The sequence below is a fragment of the Musa acuminata genome, chromosome BXJ2-8 (genome assembly GCF_036884655.1).
Source record: "Musa acuminata AAA Group cultivar baxijiao chromosome BXJ2-8, Cavendish_Baxijiao_AAA, whole genome shotgun sequence".
In the NCBI taxonomy this organism is placed as follows: Eukaryota; Viridiplantae; Streptophyta; class Magnoliopsida; order Zingiberales; family Musaceae; genus Musa; species Musa acuminata.
Genome location: NC_088345.1, coordinates 37,038,877 through 37,047,500, shown reverse-complemented (window position 1 = coordinate 37,047,500; position 8,624 = coordinate 37,038,877).

The following is an 8,624-nucleotide window of genomic DNA, read 5'->3' as shown; positions in this document are numbered from 1 at the left end:
ACAAAAAATAAAATCCCATAATTTCCATAGAAAAATAAGGTTTCATCGTCGTGCAAGAATTGGTGCGCAAAAACCCGTAAAATCAAAAAACTATGTGTATAAGTGATATTGTGCTATCTAGAGAGATCATATATCCCTGAAAACCTATAGATCTATAGGAGAGGATGAAGGATGTTAATTGTCCTCTCTAGTAGTGATCTACATGGTAGGGGATGCGAAGATACTCTTCAAATCATTATATAATCCTCCTCGCTACGTGCACCACAATAAAAAAGGAGCTGCCCCTTCTTGCTATACACACACTCTAAATAGGGGCTGCAAATTGAGGAGGAGAGGGAGAGAGGAGAATATAATGTGGCAACTAAAAAAAACCTATCCCATGGCCCTTTGGTTCTCTCCTATTTATAGAGGCCCCCTATTAACTTACCCTAATGGATCCTACCATATTGGGTACTAGATCTCCATCCAACTATCTAAGCCTCTTAGATTAGTGGGTCTCTACCAATAATCTCTTATTGGCTCTTATTTGATCTCATCTATAGGATTTAATAATTCAATGGCTTATTGGATATCAAATAAGATAAGGGCTCCAATGGACATCTCATATCTGAACCTCTGCTCATCGCAATACCTACCATATGTGTGTGACCCTCTAGGCCCAATATCGAGCTAGTCATGAGTTATACCTATCAGAACTCCTAGCTTAGTGAATTATTATTTCCATAATAATTCATCTTATCTCATTTGCTCTTGGACACATTTACATTCATGATATGTGGAGTAGTGTCTAGCATAAACAAACCTTTATGCAATATTCCTCTCATCAATCTCCCCTCAGCTTTGCTAAAATTTACAATAAATTGTAGATGTGATAAGCAATACTGGTATCAAATACCAATGCACTATCACAAAAATTTGACAATTGGAGATTGATCATGAATGTACCTGAAGCTTCTTCAAGCTTCTATTTCGCCCTCTCTACAAGGTACTCTTTGCAGTTCCTCTTCTAGTGCCCATCTTTGCCATAGTGAAAACACTGGCCTTTGTCCTTTGTTGGGTCTTTCTTAGCAACCTTAGCTTTACCTGGTCTGCCCTTACCCTTTCTCTTCTTAAGGGACCTTTCTACTTTCCTTTTCTTTCTGGTCTCACTAGTGTAGAGAATTGATTTCTCTTTCTTAATAGTACTCTCTACCTCCCTCAACATATTGAGAGGCTCTAGGAGAGTCACCTCAAGCTTGTTCATATTAAAATTCATTATGAACTGTGAAAAGGAATCTGGTAGGGACTGAAGCACAATATCCACACACAAGTTATCCTCTAGGACCTTTCTTGTAAGTTTCTCTATCCACTCAATCATCTTTAGTACATGGTTCTAAACTGGTGTCCCCTTAGTCATCCTAGCACGGAAGAGGCTCTTGGATATCTTATATCGCTGAGTCCTTCTCTATTCCTCAAACAATTTATGGACATGTAGGAGAATGGATCTAGCATTTATCTTTTCATGTTGTCTCTGTAACTTAGGAGTCATAGAGCCCAACATATAGCACTAAGCAAGAGTGGAGTCATCAATGCACTTCACGTAGCGAGCGATCTCATCCTCGCTTGCACCTTCTTCGGGCGCAGGCATCACTGTATCAAGGACGTACATGATTTTCTCCACCGTGAGAACAATTCTCAAGTTACGGAGCCAATCTGTATAATTTGGACCAGTGAGACGGTTGACATCAAGTATGCCACGTAAGGGATTTGAAAGCGACATTTTTCTGAAAATAAAGATGCAGTAGAAATGAATAACATGCAGATTTTGCAAGAAATAAACTATCAAGATATGGACTTCTATCTTAATATGTTCCCACTATTTTACTAACGAGTCACGCGAGACCCTCAACACATGAAATAGAAGTCTCCGGCAGACTTCAAGTGGGGATCAAGATCCAATCAGCGTCTTAGTGTAACCTCGAGGGACTCGACCAATCACACTAAGCCTAAAAGGTAGGCAACTCTTACCGATCACAACTCCTTGTGATTCCCGTCCTGTTCGGCCTCCGAATCACCATGGTCTCGAGGAACTTGACCAACTATAATGCTCGGTTAAGTCAACACCTTCGTTACAAGATGAGTCTGATTTGATAATATACCCTCGAGGGACTCGACCAAGCATATTATGTCCTCAGGTCACCGGTGACATCTCTATGTCGTAAACAAGATAGCGAATCACGATATAGGTGAGTCTTGAGAGACTCGACCAACTCAACCTACATCGGGAATCGGTTCCTACTTATAACGATGGAAGGCCACGTGGGTCAATCTAATTGCCTCACGTTTACCGACTTAATATTATCGAGAGAGATGTTTCTATGATTTGGTCTCCTAATATGACATGTCACACATATACATATTTAATATATATCTACATCACATACAAATATATATACATATCTAGAATGTGTATAAGCAATCACACAAGATGATCATGGACCACAACCTAATGTGATTAGGCCTGAGCCAATAGGCCTAATCACTCACATCAAGATCTATGTGTGCAACGGTGCATCTCCATGCCCTATGATCGTCCATCTCATCCTCGTCGGTTCCGTCGACATCTTCATGCATCTCGATCGTCCGTCTCGTGGGTCCCGTTATCGCATCGACGCTCCCGTTGTGCCTCCTTATGTGATTACAACTTAATCATAGGCACGCAGGCCCAACAATAAACAAGAAATATAATGGAGGCTCGTAGACCCCAATAATAATAATCATAAGTACACACATCACACGGTCCATGATTATCTGTCCATACATCATACATCATATGTATAATTAATCATCATCATGTAGGACTACTAGATAATGATAAAAATAATAATCCACTAAACCTTTTAATTAATTAGTATTTTATGAAATCAGGGACATCTAAGGAATTTTTGAATTCATAGGGGTATTTTCATAATTTAGACAAGAGATGGAAACTGTAATTTCTCAAATTTCGAGGGGCAAAACTATCTTTTGCCCAGAAAACCCTAATGCCCTACTCCCCTTTGCTGCTGCTGCCACCGCCACCCTGCTGGCGGTGGCCTATGCGGCGGGGCGGGGGCGTCGCCCTTGTAGGTGGGTGCCACCGTGGGTTGGCGCCCCTACGGGTGGCGCTGCCCCCGCGAGCGCTATGCCCGCGGGTGTAGTGCCCCGCCGGGTGGCCACCCCTACGTGGGGAATTGCCCGCAGGAGTAGCGGTTGCAAGGGCTGTTGCCCTATGGTGCCTCAGCCCGCGGGCGCTGCAGCCGAAGGTGCCTCGCCCCACGGTGCCTCTGCCCGTGGGTCCAGCACCCGTAGGCGTCGCCCTTACGCGCGGGCATAGTGCCCCCACTTAGGTGGCCGCCTTGCCTGTAGCCCTGCCTGCCGGCGCCGTGCGGCAACGACCGCGGGTGGGGCACCCGCAGGCTGCTAGCCCCATCGGCTGCTATAGGCGCAGGCCGCTGGCCGATTGCTGTAGGCGCAGCCCCTATGCTACCTGCCTTCGGCTGCGCTGCACGCACGTAGATCGAGGGCAACAACTGTTGCTGCCCTTCCTTGTTTTTGCGTCAACGATTTTGACGTCAAAATTCTTCCTAAACACAACACACATAGTTCAAAACCAATCATTCGCATGAACAACCTGACTCTGATACCACTGTTGGGAAATCTTGGGGGCGACATCACATGTGCAGCAGAAGAACAAGAAAACAAAATCCCCGATTCCCAAAGTGATGTTCGTCGTCGTGTGAATATTGGTGCGCAAAATCCTCTAAACTTAAAACTGCGTATAGAGTAGATTGTGTTACCTAGGGAGATCGTATATCCCTATTTCCTTGCAGATCTTTAGGAGAGGGTGAAGGAGGTCAAGCGTCCTCCTCTCTAGCGGTGATCCACATAGCAGGGTTGCGACTCCAGCTTATGAGGCTCTGAATCCCTCCTATTTATAGAGGTCCCCTATCAAACCCTAATGGATCCTCTCCTAGTGGGTATTGGATCTGCATCCAATAACCCAAGCCTTTTAGATTAATGGATCTCTATCCAATAATCTCTCATGGGCTCTTATTGGATCTCGTCCATGGGATCCAATAATTCATGGGCTTATTGGATATCCAATAAGACAAGGGCTCCGTCAGATATTTCATATCCGAACCTCTACTCATCGTAATGCCTACCATATGTGTGTGACCCTCTAGGCCCAATATCAAGTTGGCCATGAGTCATACATGTCAGAACTCCTTCTAACTCGGTGAATTATTATCTCTGTGATAATTCACTCGACTCATCGACTACGGACGTACTAGGCCACTACGCCGTAGTCCCCAGACGATATAGGGGAATCCAATCCATTAGACCTGTCTGTCCTCAGTTACCGTGTACCTATAGTCCCTCATCCATCTAATATCCCAAAGACCGTATATCGAGCATGGTGCTGTCAGACCCATACGGTTTCTACTCGAGTCTCGCTCTAATCGGATTCTCCCGGAGAACTCTTTCTCTCTCAACCCGAATGACCCTAGCCAAGGATTTGTTTGAGCAAGAACATATGGGATATTCCTCTCATGACGTCGAGAGTGGATGATCCTCTATCGACACTCAATAGCCCTCGTAAGGTCGACTACCACTCCTAATGACCAGTTGTACTAGATCTGGGACAGCCAAACTTATAAGTCTGGTATTAAAGAGTGGAGCACTCATACATGACATCCTTGGTGTCTCAAGTCTAAGGACTAGATACACCACTAGGACTACGAAATCGCTGTCTGACAATAAGGCATCATCAACCATCCAACATTCCGTAAGCGGATCAATTAGTGAACTCATTCTCCAATGAGCACCTGTACTGTATCCCTAGTGTCCCTACATGAGCAGCTATGAGACCAGTTGCATCCATCATATGGATGGGTATACAACACACCGGTCTGTTCAGTTATCACGATGTCCCTCTCAAGTAACCTATGACCAGGATTATTTAGGATCTGTGTTTAAAGGTGAATCGATCTTATTATCATGATCTTATCACGATCCGATTCCCATTGCACAAATCCAATGACATCACAATATATATATGCACATATGCAATAGTTATAAAGTGATATATGCCAAAATATAATAAGCAAAGGATTCTTTATCAAGTCACACGTGCCATCACTCACGTGATTGGCTTGCTGGGCACCTATGACTAGCACCTCATTCATCTAATAGCCCAAAGATCATATATCGGGCATGGTGCTATAAGGCTCATACAATTTCTAATCGAGTCTCGCTCTAATCGGATTCTCTTGGAGAACTCTTTCTTTGTCAATCCAAATAATCATAGCTAGAGATTTGTTTGAGTAATAATACATGGGATATTCTTCTCATGACACTAAGAGCAGATTATCAACACTCAATAGTCCTCATAAAGTTGACTACCACTCTCGATAACCGACTACGCTAGATCTGGAACTTCCAAGCCTATAACTTTGGTATCAAAGAGTTGAGTACTCATACAAGACATCATTGGTGTCTCAAGTTTAAGGACTAGATATACCACTAGGATGACAGAATCGTTATCTGACAATAAGGCATCATCAATCATCCAGCATTCTATGAGCGGATCAATCAATGAACTTATTCTCAAATAAGCACTTACATTATGTCCCTAGTGTCTCCACATGAGCAGTTATGAGACCACCCACCTCCATCATATGGATGGGTATATAGTACACTAATCTATCATGTTATCTCGATGTCTCTCTCGAGTAACCTATGATTCAGATTATTTATAGTTTGTGTTTCAAGATGAATTTGTCTCATTATCATGATCTCATCACGATCTAATTCCCATTGTGCAGATCCATGGACATCACAATATATTCATACAATAGACAATATAAAGTGATAAAATATTAAATAATATAATAAGTAAAATGAGTGTGTGTCATGTCAAATGTACCATCACTCACGTGATTGGCTTGTAGGGCACCTATGACTAGCAGCCCGATCTATCGACATGTTGACCTCCCACAACATCCGATCTTCTTGGCGCAATACATGATCCTTCCAGCCTTAAATCAAATATCTAATATGATGCTCTATAGCCCAACGTCTGATTCTCCTACTTCAATGATGTTCCTTTCGATAGTTCAAATCTATAATCGAAGTTTCTCTTGCATCACTTATCTCAAATGCTTATTAGTCCATAAACTTATCAATTGATTTTATAATCAAAATTTAAGATTTAACAATCTTCTCTTTTTTTATGATGGCAACCATGATGAAGTTTTAACTAAACTCCCCGTATGTATATATCATTTTTAAATGAACTCAAATTTTAAAAAATAATAACCTTTTAATGCAACTCTTTGAATTTAAGTCGAAATAAAAAAAATTATGGTGACTTTCATTGCAAATGTCATATATATAATTTCACTTTTCATTATAAAGATCAAAATAATCATTGCACACTTCATATGTATAGTTCCAAATCATCATGAGTTAAAACATCATAATTTTTTTACGTCATCAAAGAGTACAATCGACTTCTCCCTCTTTGTCATCAACAAAAATGAGATATGTGCAAGTTTTTACTTCTCTTTCGAATATGCAAGCTACTACTTCTCTCTCTCTCCCTTTGTCATCATAAAAAAAAAAAAAGAAGGATATCATAGATTCATGGTGTTATTTTGATATCACATAAGGATATTAATATCAAAAATAAATTCAAGTCATAAGAGATCAATTTGATGAAGGAGTATACAAGTCATGAATACAAAAACAATAAGAAATTAAGATAATGATCCATTTAAATGAATAAAAAATAATAATATGAGAAGAATTCATACATTTGAATGATTCAGCATGCCTAATTCTCTTCTAATAAAATTGAATTGTTCATCATTCAATAGTTTAGTAAAAATATTTGCTAATTGATGTTTTGTGTCAATAAAATCTAAAGATATATGATGATGATTAACATGATCCATAATAAAATGATATCTAACATCAATGTATTTAGTGTAGAGTGTTGAATAGGGTTCTTTATTAAATAAATTACACTAATATTATACATTTTATATGGATGTTTTTTAGGTAAATTCTATAATCTTCTAATGTATTCTTCATCCAAATTACTTGTGCATAGCACACACCTACCGCTACATATTCAGTCTTAGTTGTAGATAATACAACAAAATTTTATTTTTTGGAAGAATAAGAAACAAGTGCATGATCTAGAAATTGATATATTCTAGAGGTACTTTTTCTATCTATTCTACATCCTACAAAGTCAGCATCAGCATATGTAATTAAATCAAAATTTTTATAATTTAGATACCATAATCATATATTAGAAATTATTTTTAAGTATCTAAAAATTCTTTTAACTACTTTATAAAAGATTATTTATGATTGGATTAAAATCTTACACAAAGCCCAACACTAAACATTATATCAGGTCTAGTTGCAGTAATATATAATAAACTACCTATCATACCTCTATAAATCTTTTGATTAAAGCATTCTCCTTCATTGTTCATATCTAATTTGGTAGAAATGTGCATCGATGTATTAATGACCTTAGCACTATCTAAGTGAAACCAATTTAAAGTATACTAATAAAAGATCAATTACTTAGTTGCTTAATTTACAATTCTAAAAAAAATTAATTCACCCATTAAACTCATTTTAAATTCTTGGCTCATGCTTTTAGCAAATGATTCACATAAAGATTCATTTGTAGAACCAAAAATAATATCATCAATATAAATTTAAATAATAAAAAAATATATTTAAAATATTTAATAAATAATGTGGCATCGACATTGTCTTTCAAAAAATTATTTTGAATAAAAAAAGAACTAAGCTTCTCATATCAAGCCCTAGGAGCTTGCTTCAACTTATAGAGAGTCTTAGATAACTTATAAATATGGTTTGGAAAAATAATATTTTTAAATCCAAGTAGTTGCTTAACATAAACTTCTTCGAAAATAAAACTATTAAGAAAAACACTTTTGATATATATTTGAAATAACTTAAAATTTTTAAAACATGCGTAGACAAGGAGTATCCTTATGGCTTCAAGTTTTGCTATAGGAACGAAGGTTTCTTCATAGTCTATACCTTCTACTTGGTTGAAACCTTTGATCACTAATCTAGCCTTGTTTCAAACCATGATACCTTATTCAGCTTGCTTATTCCTAAAGACCCATTTAGTGCCAATCATAAGATCATCACTAGGTCTATGAACAAGCATCCAAATCTTATTTCTTTCAAATTGATTTAATTCTTCATACATTGCAAAAACTCATGAGTCATCTTTAAGAGCATCGTCAATGCATTTAGGTTTAATTTGAGATTAAAAAAATAATATTTACATAAAAAAATTTATATCAAGAATGAGTTTGAATACCTTTTGATGTATCTTCGTTTCTTGGGGAATGATTCTTTAGAAGTAGATGCATCCAAGTTGCTTTGAAGAGGAGAATTCTTATTCAAATTTAATATATCAAATTCAAAATCATCATCAAAATTATTATTTTTTTAATTCGAGACTCATTAAAAATAACATTAATAGATTCCTCAATAATTAAAGTTCTTTTATTGAAAACTCGATAAGCTTTAGAAATAGAGGA